This window comes from Jaculus jaculus, chromosome 12 (assembly GCF_020740685.1).
Source record: "Jaculus jaculus isolate mJacJac1 chromosome 12, mJacJac1.mat.Y.cur, whole genome shotgun sequence".
Classification (NCBI taxonomy): domain Eukaryota; kingdom Metazoa; phylum Chordata; class Mammalia; order Rodentia; family Dipodidae; genus Jaculus; species Jaculus jaculus.
Window position 1 is genome coordinate 100,535,417 of NC_059113.1, and position 14,563 is coordinate 100,549,979.

A 14,563-nucleotide genomic window follows, 5' to 3' on the forward strand; every position below is an offset into this window, starting at 1 on the left:
TGCTAAGCCATCTCTCCAGCCCTGTTTTGTTTTCTTGAGGTAGAGTTTTGCTCTAGCACAGGCTGACATACAATTCACTAAGGAGTCTCAGGGTGACCTCTAACTCACAGACTCACGGTGATACTCCTACCTCTCTGTCTCCCAAATGCTGGCATTAAAGGCATGCACCATCCCTCCTGGCCTTCTCCCCATTTTTTATATGGTCTAGGAGGAAGATAGCTTTATCCTGATAAGTACTTGGCTAGGGACTGGCCCAAAGAAACATGGATTCTGCCTTTTGTGCTCGGCAGGACATGTCTGTTCCTGAGAACCATGTCTGATCCAGTCTCATCCAGGATGGCTGAAGGTAGCAACTCCTCAGCAATAGCAGCTTTCTACTTGTTCCCAATTTCACCGGCTTAGCCCCTGTGGGAGGGCATTCTTTTTTTTTTTTTTAAACTTTTTTATTTATTTATTTGAGAGCGACAGACACAGAGAGAAAGACAGATAGAGGGAAAGAGAGAGAATGGGTGCGCCAGGGCTTCCAGCCTCTGCAAACGAACTCCAGACGTGTGCGCCCCCTTGTGCATCTGGCTAACGTGGGACCTGGGGAACCGAGCCTCGAACCGGGGTCCTGAGGCTTCACAGGCGAGCGCTTAACCGCTAAGCCGTCTCTCCAGCCCAGAGGGCATTCTTAAGTCAATGTTCCTCTGGGGCCCATGAACCAATCATCTTCCTCCCTATGCATCTGAGCCTGGTGAGGCTCATTCTAACTGGATGTCTGGTTCGTGTAAATGGACCTGAAATGCCTGTGTAAATCCCTTCTTCTCTTCCCTTCCCTATGTGAGGGAGGTACTCATGATTTCCTCTCCCTTCCAAGCCAGCCTGGGAAGACAGAGAAATTCTTCTATCTTGGGTACGTTCATGCTTTTAATCTCTCTCTCTCTTAAATCTTCCTAAAATAAATCTCATAATGTACTTTCTCTGTATCTATGTGTTTATTTGTTTATTTATTTATCTATTTTGGTTTCTAGAAGTAGGGTCTCACTCTAGCCCAGGCTGACCTGGAATTCACTATGGAGTCTCAGGGTGGCCTCGAACTCACGGCAATCCTCCAACCTCTGCCTCCCTAGTGCTGGGATTAAAGGCATGCGCCACCACACCCTACTGTACCTATGTTTTCAATTCTTTGCTAACATGGACAAGAACCTAAGACTCAAGAGCTATTGGTGTAGGAGTTCTAATCCCACAGAGATCTCTCTGGCATCATTTTCTCACTCAGATCCTAACTGTATCCTTGTACCTCCTGAGCTTTCTAGGTCAGAAATTAGCCATAAGTCCTTAGCTGACTTATCTTTATGGGTGGCTATAATGACAGTCATCTGTTGCTTTAGGATACAGTTTTTGTTTCTAATTTTTATTTATTTGATTGAGAGAGAGAATGAGTGAGAGAGGAAGAGGCAGATACAGAGAGAGTGAGTATGGGTGTGCCAGGGCTTCCCACCACTGCAACTGACTTCAGGTGCATGTGTGCTTCTGGCTTTATGAGGGTACTGGGGAATCGAAGTCCAGTCCTTAGGCTTTGCAGGCAAGTGTCTTAACTGCTGAGCCATCTTTCCAGCCCTTGGATACAGTTTTTTATTAAAAAGTATTTTATTTATTTACTTATTTACTTATTTATTTGAGAGAGAGAGAGAGAGATCAAAAGAGGTAGATAGAAAGAGAGAGAATGGCTGCGCTAGGTCCTCCAGCCACTGCAAATGAACTTCAGACACATGCACCACCTTGTGCGTCTGGCTTACGTGGGCCCTGGGAAATTAAACCTGGGTCCTTAGGCTTTGCACAGAAGCACCTTAACCTCTGAGCCCTCTGTCCAGTCCTAGGGTGCAGTTTTCAAAGTAAGGACCACGTGAATGCCGGGGAGAGAGACCAGGTGTGACTGGCTAGAAAATCACACTGAAGTTCACGGGGTGACGAGACGGGTGGTGGCCGTTTCTAGCTGATGATGGGTACAGGGAACGAATGGCCCGGATGTCCGTCTCTTCTAACTCTTTGCCAGTCGTGAGCCCGGTAATCAAAACCAAATTTAACAAACAGCTATAAAACATGGTCTTCAGATTGCTGGCACCACTAAAATTCTTCTTTTCAAAGCTCTTTCCTTTTTAATGAGAACGATGCTTTGTCGGCCGGCTCGGCACACCCTCTGTAGGACACGTGCTCTCCGATGATAAATGCTGTCTCTTGCTCCAGTCACGAGGCTGGCATGCACTCTGGGTACAATGAAGTGACAGGGAGCCATCTGCTTAGGGGAGGGATGAGCTGCCAATGTAACCCTTTGCTGTGTCTTCCGTTTTCTCTGCTATCAAGTAGCAATTACCTTTGGAGTTTACCTCATCCCTTTTCACCTCCACCACTCCGTTCTCAATCCAGAAGCCTAAAAAGGATGAAATAATCCATGCCTGACGCTAAAAGCCGTTTGATGGCTGCTATAGCATTCACCAAAACAAGTTGAGAAGATTTAGTCAGGCTAGGGTGTGGCTCAGTGGTATAGCATGTGCCTAGCATGTGCCGGGTCTTGGGTTCATCCCTAACACCTAGAACAAAGGGGGGAAATTTTTTTTTTTAATTTTTTTAAAATTATTTATTTATTTATTTGAGAGCGACAGACACAGAGAGAAAGACAGATAGAGGAAGAGAGAGAGAATGGGCATGCCAGGGCTTCCAGCCTCTGCAAACGAACTCCAGATGCATGTGCCCCCTTGTGCATCTGGCTAATGTGGGACCTGGGGAACAGAGCCTCGAACCGGGGTCCTTAGGCTTCACAGGCAAGCGCTTAACCGCTAAACCATCTCTCCAACCCGAAATTTTGTTTTTTAATCTAGGCGTATGGTGGTTTGAATATAAAATGTTTCCCATGGCCTCATGTGTTAGAATACTTTTTTTTACTTCTTTCTTTTTAATATAATACAATTTTTTTAAATTATTTATTTATTTATTTGAGAGAGACAAACACAGAGAGAAAGACAGATAGAGGGAGAGAGAGAGAATGGGCGCGCCAGGGCTTCCAGCCTCTGCAAACGAACTCCAGACGCGTGCACCCCCTTGTGCATCTGGCCAACGTGGGACCTGGGGAACCGAGCCTTGAACCGGGGTCCTTAGGCTTCACAGGCAAGCGCTTAACCACTAAGCCATCTCTCCAGCCCCAACTTCTTTCTTTTTAAAAGTATTTTATTTTAATTTATTTATTTAAGAGGCAGAGAAAGAGAATAGACATGCCAGGGCCTCCAGCCACTGCAAACAAACTCTAGATGTATGATCTGCCATATGCATCTTCTACACCTTTTTTGAAATCATATTTGTATTTATTTATTTGGAAGACAAATTTCTTATGGCATGGGCTATACTGTCTGCTTCAGCACAGGCATGTCGTATTCCTTTCTTCTCATATAGAACAGGCTGGCTTCCCACTCATTATGTAGTTGAGGATGACATTGAATTTCTGATTCCCCTGTCTTTATGTCCTGAATTCTGGAGAACTCTGGCATGTGATGCCACCATGCCTGGTTGAGGAGATACAGGCCAGGGTACTATGCAGGCTAGGCTAGAACTCTACCACTTGAACTACATCCCCATTTTAAAAACTATTTTATTTTTATTTATTTATTTGATAGAGTGTTACATTATCCAAAAAAAAAGTAGATTTCCGTATGATTTATTTCTATCTTCTTAGATTTGGATTAGCCCTCCCTCCACCTTTCCTTTACTCAATCTCTTCACCTGACCTCACTTAATCGAGGTAGGGTCTCGCTCTAGCCCAGGCTGACCTGGAATTCTCTATGTAGTCTCAGGGTGGCCTCGAACTCACAGCAGTGCTTTTACTTCTGCCTCCTGAGTACTGAGATTAAAGGAGTGTACCACCACATTTGGCTTTTAAAAATATTTTTATATACTTATTTGGGGGGAGCTGGAGGGATTGCTTAGTGGTTAAGGTGTTTGCTTGCAAAGCCAGGGACTCAGGTTTGATTCCCTGGGACCCACATAAGCCTGATGCACAAGGTGCATCTGGAGTTCGTTTGCAGTGGCTAGAGGTCCTGGCATGCCCATTCTCTTCCTCCCCTTTCTCTCTCTCTCTCAAATAAATAAAATTTAATTTAATTTTAAAAAACCTAAATAAATAAATAAACCCAGGCATGGTGGAGCATGCCTTTAATCCCAGCACTCAGGAGGCAGAGGTAGGAGGATCTTCATGAGTTCAAGGACAGCCTGAGACTACATAGTGAATTCCAGGTCAGCCTAGGCTAGAGTGAGACCCTACCTCAAAAAAACCGTGAATAAATAAATGAAAATATTTTTATTTAGTTATTTTCAAGCAGAGAGAGATAAAGACACAGAAAGATAGAGAGAATGGGCATACCAGGGCCTCCAGGCTGCAAATGAACTCCAGATACATATGCCACTGTGCATCTGGCTTTATGTGGGTAGTGGGGAATTGAACTCAGACCGTTAGGTTTTGCAGACAAGCACCTTAGCTGCTGAGCCATCTCTCCAGCCCTCCTTATTCGTTTTTAATGGACCTTCTTTTAAACAACAAAACACAGATTTGTCAGGTGTTTCCTCCATAAAGATTTTCCTTGTAGTTCACATAAATGGTTTTGCTTAAACAAAGGTTCTGAATTTTTAATAAGTATCCACTTCAGACCAAATTCATATTGCTCTCGTTTTTTTGTTTGTTTTGTTTTGTTTTTGGAGGTAAGGTCAGTTCTCACTCTAGTCCATCCTGACCTAGAATTTACCATGTAGTCTTAGGGTCAACTCAAACTCACAGCTCTCCTCCTACCTCTGCCTTCCTAGTGCTTGATTAAAGGCATGCGCCACCACACCTGTCTCTCTTTCTTTCTCCCTTCCTCCCCCTTTTCTCTTGCACTGGGCTTTGAACCCAGGGTCTTGTGCATGTTAAGTGTGGTCTCTACCACGGATCCCCAGCCTGCCCCAATTTATATTACTTCCTTTCCATATCAAAAATAGGAAACTATTAGGAATTTGCTTTGACTAGCTAAAGCAGTTTCTGCCGTGGAGGAAGACAGATTTGTGGGGTTACAAAATCATGGACTCCATCTGTGTGCAAGCTGGTTTTCATTTGTGATGCAGAGCAAAGTATTCCTGGCAGGTCTGGGGCGTATCTCACTCGGGATGCTCCATGCCCAATCTCAGCCTAGGTGGCACTAAAGAGAGTTCTTTTCCTGATAGTTTCCCTGAAATCACTTGATAATCCTCAAGTTCCTTGGCTCAGCATTCACCAAAGGGATGTCAGATCTATTTCAGATCAGTTAAGTCTTGCCTTTCTGTACAGCCATCCAGCTAGTATCTATTGCTGGGTGGTCAACAGGGCAGGAGTTCACAGACAGACCAAAGGAAGGGAAGACTCCTGGTTCTCCTGCCTGTGTCCTGTATTTATTTTTTATTTTTTTTTTATTTATCTGTTTTTGAGGTAGGATCTCACTCTAGCCCAGGCTGACCTGAAATTCACTATTTAATCTTTGGCTGGCCTCGAACTCACAGCTATCCTCCTTCCTCTGCCTCCTGAGTGCTGGGATTAAAGGTGTGTGCCACCACACCCGGCTCTGCCCGTGTCTTTTATGTCTACCAGCTCCAGCATTGTGACTATAGACCCAGTGACTACTTTGGTACTTAAACTCCTAATAAATGGTCTGGGTTTGGCATCTATCGATTAAGAATGCTTACTTCCTGGTTCACTCAAAATCACTGTCCAGGACTGAACAGCTGTGGAACAAATGCCATGCGTGATATAAGAGAGAAAAGTTTAGCCGGGAGGTAGAGGCAGGAGAGTTAGTCATTTAAGACTAGCTTTAATAAACGACCTGCAGATTTTGAGGCCAGCTGGGATTTTATGAAAAGCAAAAAACAAACCAAACTTCATCTATTCACTTAAAAAAAAGAAAGCAACATTCAAGATGGGTGTGGTGGTGCACACCTTTAATCCTAGCACTGGGGAGGCTGAGGTAGAAAGAGCGCCATGAGTTCAAGGCCATCCTGGAGCTACAGACTGAGTTCCAGGTCAGCCTGGATTCGAGTGAGACCCTACCTCGACAAAACAAAACAAAAAATAAATGAATAAACAAAACTTTTAAAAAACAGCACTATTGGGCTGGAGAGATGACTTAGCGGTTAAGCGCTTGCCTATGAAGCCTAAGGACTCTGGTTCGAGGCTCAATTCCCCAGGACCCACATTAGCCAGATGCACAAGAGGGCACACGCATCTGGAGTTTGTTTACAGAGTCTGGAAGCTCTGGTGTACCCATTCTCTCCCTCTCTCTCTCTCTCTCTCTCTCTCTCTCTCTCTCTCTCTCTGCCTCCTTCTCTCTGTCACTTTCAAATAAATAAATAAATAATTTTTTTTAAAAAAAAGCACTATTTATCTTAAAAGTAAAGTCCTATGGTGGGTTTTATATGGAAGTCTTGTGGTTTCAGGATGTGAACACTTACCAAACATGCAGTCTTTGAGCTGCTGATGTTTGTCTAATTTGACCTTGAGGCCAACTGGCTCTTCCTAGATTTGAAATGCTCACAGGACAAACTATTGAGATTCTCAGTTGGACTTTTATTCTGCTTCATAAGCACATTTAGTATTTTATGGTTAGCTTCCCGCCTTAAAACCAGGATAATTCAGTTAAGGGGGGAAACAACCACAAACAAGCATTAAACTTTGGCTTAGGATAATGTATTAATATTACATTACCTAGTGGGTTTCCTGAAGCAGAATGGAAAAAAGGCAAACGTTGGAGATGGCTGATTATTTAAAAAGCCTGGGGTACTGCGGGCTGTGCAAAAGCCTGAGGGACAGGACGGCACCTCTGCTTCATGTATGAAAGTCTCCCTGTTAACCCACCAAGCCATGCCTCGCTGTTTCTCCACTCCCATTACTGGTCATGAAGTTGATTGGCATGAATCTTGAAGAACTTGCTCACTTGGTGCAGGCCCATAATTTTTTTCAGTGTGGCAGCTCACTAGCTGAGCTCGCTCGGCCCTGAGATCAACATAATGAATGACTCCCACACTGGAAAAAGACTTTACCTTAAAAAAAAAAAAATCATTTTCAGAGTTAGGGGTGTGGCTCAGTGGATGAACACTTAGCACATGGAAGACCCTGGGTTCCTTCCCTAGCACTGCAAACAAAAAAATAAAATAAAATAAGATTAGGGCTGGAGAGATGGCTCAGCAGTTAAGGCGCTTGCCTGTAAAGCCTAAGGACTTGGGTTCAATTCTCCAGGACCTATATAGAGCCAGATGCACAGTGACACCAGCATTTGGAGTTCGTTTGTAGCAGCTGAAGGCCCTGGTGCCCCATTCTCTTTGTCTCTTCTATCTCTCTCTGCTTGCAAATAAATACCTTCAAATATATTTTATTTATTAATTAATTTTTTGTTCATTTTTATTTATTTATTTGAGAGTGACAGAGAGAAAGAGGCAGAGAGAGAGAGAGAGAGAGAGAATGGGCACACCAGGACCTCCAGTCACTGCAAACAAACTCCATGTGCCCCCTTGTGCATCTGCCTTATGAGGGTCCTGGAGAATTGAACTGGGATCCTGTGGCTTTGCAGGCAAACACCTTAACCGCTAAGCCATCTCTCCAGTCCAAATAAATAAAATTTTTTAAATAATTTTTTTTTATTTATTTGCAAGCAGAGAGAGAGAAGAGAGACAGACAGAAAATGGGCACACCAGGGCCTCCAGCCACTGCCAGTGAACTCCAGACGCATGCACCTCCTTGTGCATCTGGCTTACGTGGGTCCTGGAGAATTGAACCTGGGTCTTTTGGCTTTGCAGGCAAACGCCTTAACTGTTAAGCCATCTCTCCAGTCTCCAAAATAAAAATATTTTTAAAAGCCTGAAAGAAATTGTTCTATCATTATAATTAATGCCTTTGAGATGGACTATCTTAGAAGTGAGGAAAGTAAGTCTCCAAGAACTCAAGTGATGTTTCCAGTAAAAAGAGCTTCAGTGCGCACACCATCCTGCTCAGGGGACCAGATGCTCAGGAACACCTGATTGAGTGACATTAGATGGAGTAGGGCCGGGAAGCTGGCTGAGCAGTTAAAGGTGCTTGCTTATAGAACCTGCTGCCTGCCCTTGGCTCGATTCCCTAGTGCATACATAAAGCCACATACACACAGTGATGTGTTGCAGTTATTTTCTTGTTGGAATAAAGCACCAGACTGAGCCCAAAGCGGCTGATGAGAGGGAAATTTTTAATTTTGGCTTACTCTCTAGAGGAAGTTTCATGATGTCAGGGGAAAGCATGGTATGAGCAGAGGCTGGACATCACCTCTGCCACAGCAGGTGGAAAACAGCAGAAGAGTGAGCCAAGCTTTGGCAGGCAAGAGCCAGCTACAACACCCCAAAGCCTGCCCCAAACAGCACACTTCCTCCAGCAAGGCTCCACCTCCCAAATTGCCGCCAGCCGAGGACCCAGTATACCAAACACCTGAGTCGATGGGGAATGTTAATTCAAACCACCATATGATGCATGCATCTGGAGATCATCTGTAGCAGCCACAGACCCTGGTGCACCCATATTCTGTCTCTTTCTTACAAGTAAATAAAACTTTATAAGGTGAAAGTAATGTATAGATTTGTGCCCCTGGGCCTCTCATAGTGCCCCATGCCAAAGCAAACTGTAGCCCTGAACCATTGCCTGGCTTCTCCCTGTAGGCTGCTGGCACTGAATTGGGTTGCATAGAGAAAAATAAATAAATAAATAAATAAAGCACTACTATGGGCTAGGTCTGTGGCTTGGTGATAGAGCACCAAGACCCTGGGTTCTGTCCCCAGTGCTGCAAAATGATGATAATAAAGCAGGTCGGGCATGCCAGAGCCTCTTGACACTCCAAATGAACTCCAGAGACATGTACCACTTTGTGTATCTGGCTTTACATGGGTACCAGGGAGTCAAATCTGGGTGCTTAGGCTTTGCAAGCAAGTGCCTTAACCCCTAAGCTATCTCTCCAGACCCTAAAAATTTTTATTTGCAAGCAAAGAGGGAGTAAGAGACTGACAGAGACAGGGACAGAGAGAGAGAAAAAGCATGGGCATGCCAGGGCCTCTTGCAACTCCAAACAAACTATATGCACGGGCCACGTTGTGCACCTGGCTTTATGTGGGTACTGGGGAATTAAATGCAGGCAGGCAGGCTTCACACAGCAAATGTCTTTAACCACTGATCCATTTCCCCAGCTCAACATTAATCTATTTTCAACTTGTGAAATTTCCAGTTTCGGGGGGGTTCCTCAAGAGGTAGCCACAGGGCTGGAGAGATGGCTTAGCGGTTAAGCGCTTGCCTGTGAAGCCTAAGGACCCTGGTTCGAGGCTTGGTTCCCCAGGTCCCACGTTAGCCAGATACACAAGGGGGCACACGCGTCTGGAGTTCATTTGCAGTGGCTGGAGGCTCTGGCGCGCCCATTCTCTTTCTCCCTCTATCTGTCTTTCTCTCTGTGTCTGTCGCTCTCAAACAAATAAAAAAAAAAGAGGTAGCCACAGAGTCTGCCCAGGAGCACCCGTGTTTCTAAATAGGCCCACTTTCTGGGGTGCTGCAAGACTTTAACCTAACGTCTAGGAGAGGACCTGCCTGGTCCAGCCCATTGCAGGCACTTTTACAGACCTGAGCAGCAGTTTAGTATGAAAGGAGAAAGTTCTGGCAAAATGGTCCCAAAGCAGAATGGAGGGCAAGGAGAGAGCTGGCTGTGTGCTGGGGAAGGGGGTGGAGGGGAACAAAGCGGGAGAATCGAAGAGTTGTGGAGACTTGAGCAATGGCCACGTGACAGTGCTGGGCACATCCCTACCTCCGCCTTATCTCAAAGACCACGAGGCCCAGGGTCAGTGTTCTCAAGCTCTGCGGCCTGGAAGGAGCCATGGAGAAGTTACTCATAACAGTGACTGTGGCTGGCAAAGGCTCAAAGCTGAGATCCAGGGCCCCAAGTGCAGGATTTGAGGCAGTGACGGAGGCACGTGGGCACGTGCACTGTCCAGCTGTCCTCCCTTCAAACACGGATTTGGGATTTAAATGCACCCCAAGCAGCCCTGTCACCCCCAGGGTGGCTGAGCTCTCTGACAGCGGGAATATAGAACCACAGGCGTGGGCTTGAGATTTTGGCAAATTCCCAGCCTTAGAAGTGTTGCCAAGAACCAGCCCAAGAAGTATTTAAAGAAGTCGAAGGCAAACAGCGGAGTTCTCTACTTCCAATGCTGAGGGAAGAATTTCCAATGGAAGTTTCTGAGCCAGGAGCCAAGGCTCCAAGAGAATGGGCTGAGAACTGACCAGAGCCTACTAGGGGAAGACTTTAATTTTAGTCACAACAAACACAGTTGGGGAAATGGAGTCCCCGGATAGGAAGGAAAGATGACTATCATAGTGTGGCAGGGTTAAGAGAAGCGCCCAGAAGCTTTTACTTGAAAGCCATGATTTTTGTTCTTGTTGCGGGTGGGGGGATTGGATTAGAAGCCTGGGTTGTCCCACACTGACTGTGCCCACGTACAGAGCCAGGGAGCCAGTAACAGTGGAGTCCAAGGAGCCACGAGGTTCAGAGCGACAGAAATGAGGCAGCCCGAGTCCAAGACCAAAGGCCTATGTTTAAGTCTCCAGGCTTTATGTCCGTGGGTCACAGAAGGAGTAAAACGACACTCTTCAAGAGGAAAGAGGACTGGAGAGAAGGCTTAGTCATTAAAGGCACTAGCTTGCAAAGTCTGATGGCCCGGGTTCGATTCCCCAGTACCCACGTAAAGCCAGATGCACAAAGCAGTACATACGTCTGGAGTTCATTGGCAGGGGCAAGAGGCTCTGGCATGCTTTCTTTCTCTGTCTTCTTGCAAATAAATAAATATTTTTTTTAAGAAGAATGGGGCCAGGCATGGTGGCGCACACCTTTAATCCCAGCACTTGGGAGGCTGAGGTAGGAGAATCACCATGAGTTCGAGGCCACCCTGAGACCACATAGTGAATTCCAGGTCAGCCTGGGCTAGAATGAGGAGACCCTATCTTGAAAAAACAAAAAATAGAAAAAGTTATTAAAAGAAGAGTGGGGGCCAGGTGTGGTGGTACATGCCTTTAATCAAGCACTTGGGAGGCGGAGGTAGGAGGATCCCTGTGAGTTCGAGGCCACCCTGAGACTAATTCCAGGTCCGCCTGGGTCAGAGCGAGACCCTACCTCAAAAACAAAAACGATGAGGAGGAGGAGGGAAAGTATGCAAGTACACATGCTCCTCCACTGTTTAAAAAATAATTTATTTAGTTATTTATTCACTTGAGAGACAGAGAGAGACAATAGGCATGCCAAGGCCTCCATTCACTGCAAACGAACTCCAGATTCATGCACCACCTTGTGCATCTGGTTTTATGGGGTCCTGGGGAATTGAACCTGGGTTCTTGCCGGCAAGCGCCTGAGCTGCTGAGCCAGCCCTCCCCCTGCTTTTGTTCCGTGGGCTCTCCGAGTCATTGGATGCAGCTGCCTCCTCTCCATCAGTTCGCAGACCCCCCTGCCCATCTTCTCTAGAAACACAACATAGACACAACCATAAGCTCCTCCCATTTTCCAGGCATCTCTAGGTCCTGTCAAGTTAGCCGCATCAACCAACAAAGAGATCATGGAGGTGATAGGAAGGCTGGCGGCCGCTCGGAAGGGGTCGTTTTCTTGCAAAGAAACAATCCCCTTGTTCCCATGAAGCAGAAGAAAGGATGAATGCATCTGTGTAGGGTCTATGGCATTATTTTCTAGGTGAGTTCCTAAAATCCTGCCAGCTAAACCATTGCCTGCTGAGCAAGATGTCAGTGTCATACCCCATAAGTCCCACCTCAAAGGTAATACTTCTTTTTTTTTAATATATCTTATTTATTTATATATTTGAGAGAGAGAAAGAGGCAGAGAGAGGGAGAGAATGGGCATGCCAGGGCCTCCAGCCGCTGCAAACAAACTCCAGATGTGTGCGCCCCCTTGTGCATCTGGCTTACGTGGGACCTGGAGAATCGAACCAGGATCCTTTGGCTTTGCAGGCAAAGGCCTTAACCGCTAAGCCATCTCTCCAGCCCCAAAGGTAATGCTTCTTATCGCCATTAGTGTCTGCAGGAATTGTGTTTAAAAGAGTGTGCAATGTGTTTGCGTGGGGTTTTCAAGGTGGGTTTGGTGTCAGTACTGGGAGGGTGGTTGGAGCCAGACCTGCAAGAGCCGTGATCACCTGCCCGCTGACCGCACTGCTCGGAAGTACTGAGAGAAGACCGTGGCCGGGGCCAGGGTCTGCCCTTGCTCTCTGCTGTAATGAATACGACACACTGGACGCTTCAGGCACCTGTTTCTTGCTGTTCTGGGTTCTGGAAGGTTAGGGGAAAGATGCCGCGGGTTCATTGACTGGTGAGGGTCCCTCTCCTGACTTGCAGTGCGCCCCTTCTGACTGTGGCAGAGAGAGAAGGTTCTGTTCTATTTCTTCTTATCAGAGTGCTAATTCCGGGCTATGGGGATGGCTTAGCAGTCAAGGCACTTGCCTTAAAAGCCAAAGGACCTAGGTTTGACCCCCAGGACCCATGTAAGCCAGATGTACAAGGTGGCGCATGTGTTTGGAATTTGTTTGCTGTGGCTGGAGGCCCTGGTGTGCCCATTCTCTCTCACCCTCTCAAATAAATAAATGAAAATAAAAATACTGACCGGGCGTGGTGACGCACACCTTTAATCCCAGCACTCGGGAAGCAGAGGTAGGAGGATTGCTGTGAGTTCAAGGCCAGCCTGAGACTGCAGAATGAATTCTAGGTCAGCTTGAGCTAGAATAAGACCCTGCTTCAGAACCCCCCCCAAACAATAAATAAGTAAAAAATAAAAATATTAAAAAGAAAAAAAAGTGTTCAAGCACAGGGATAGCTTGCTTTGGGCTGCATGCCCAAATCCTAATACTGTGCAATACTGGAACAATTTTATAATAACTTTCAAACTCTTCAAAGTGGTGGGCATCTGCCTCTTTTCCTTCCCCACACAGTGGGGAAACTTGGCAGAGAAAATAACTTCAATCCCCATGAATACATGTGACAGATATAAGTGACTCGCTACTTAGAGCTGCCTTCCACAGACAGGACCTCCAGGCATGTTTGGCAAAAGAGATCCCAGTGTTCATCAGGTTATGCAAAGACTTCAGACTGGCCAGAAGCCAAGTTTTCTCTTTAAATTAATGTCTGTGATGAACGTCCCTCTTCTTCACACAACCTCTGGGATTATTCGGATTCAGGCGTGGGAGGCAAAAGGACATTGAACAGCAGTTCTCAAGCTGTGGACTTCCCGAGTGGGTTGTAAACCAAGTGGGTGTGTTGCAATCAATCTATTTAAAGATATGAAATAGGGGGCTGGAGAGATGGCTTAGCGGTTAAGCACTTCCTTGTGAAGCCTAAGCCCAGGGCCCACGTAAGCCAGATGCACAAGGGGACACACGCATCTGGAGTTCGTTTGCAGTAGCTGGAGGCCCTGGTGTGCCATTTTTTTTCTCTCTCTCTCTATCCGCCTCTTTCTCTGTCTGTCACTCACAAATAAGTAAGTAAAAATAAAAAATTTTCAATATGTGAAATAGGCTGGGTGTGATGGACACCTTTAATCCCAGCACTTGGGAGGCAGAGGTGGGAGGATCGCCGTGAGTTCAAGGCCAGCCTGAGACTACATAGTGAATTCCAAGTCAGCCTGGTCTAGAGCAAGATCCTACTTCGAAAAACCAAAAAACATAAAAACACCTTTAATCCCAGCACCCGGGAGGCAGAGGTAGGAGGATCGCTGAGAGTTCGAGGCCACCCTGAGACTGCATAGTGAATTCCAGGTCAGCCTAGACCAGAGTGAGACCCTACCTCAAAAAACCAAAATAAATAAATAAATAAAATAATAAGAAATAGGTGCCAGGTGTAAGGGCACGTGTCTATAAACCTAGCTCTCTGGGGGCTGAGGTCAGAAGATCATGGGACCCAGGCTATCCTGCAGTACACAACAAGAGCTCATAATAAATAAATAAGTATGAGAAAGTAAAACAAAATAGAAAATAGCAGAGGGCGTAGTACTGAGGATGATCTCATGCAACCCTTGTCTCAGTGAAATACATGTTTACTTTGGACTCAACATGAAATGCGGATGGGGAATTCGTTCTTAGGAACGTAGGGCACTTTACAATGCTTGGCAGGTCGCAGAACGGCCTGTGGTTTAGGAGGCCCCTAGTCTGTAAGGTGGAGTTAATAGCAGCTGTCTGCCTTTGGGGCAGTGCAGAAACAGGAAGTGCATGAAAGGCGTTCTACCCCGCGCCTGCTTAATAGTCGTGATGATCTCCTTGGCTGCCTAGGTTTCTTCTCCAGCTGCAATCTTTACTTCGTACCCAGACCTCTCCTCCGAGCTTAGAACTGCGAGCTCAGCGGCTGCTGCTATTTCCATGTGGTTGAGCCGCAAACATCTCTAGCTCAACATGTCTCAGTTTGCTTTTGCTATAAGCAAATACCAGAAACTGGGTAATTTTAAAGTAATATGTGTTTAGTCAGCTCATGGTTCTGAAACTGGAGGTATAG

General features: G+C 46.1%; 1 protein-coding gene and 1 non-coding gene across 5 annotated transcripts in view; both read left to right on the plus strand.

The window, feature by feature from the left end:
- Trim2 (tripartite motif containing 2) overlaps positions 1–14,563 on the plus strand; it is a 192,862-nt gene that overhangs the window by 85,818 nt on the left and 92,481 nt on the right. The gene's annotated exons all lie outside the window — the stretch shown is intronic.
- Positions 8,605–8,739, plus strand: LOC123453919. The gene has a single exon (XR_006633089.1). It is a non-coding gene; the product is annotated as a small nucleolar RNA SNORA42/SNORA80 family (small nucleolar RNA).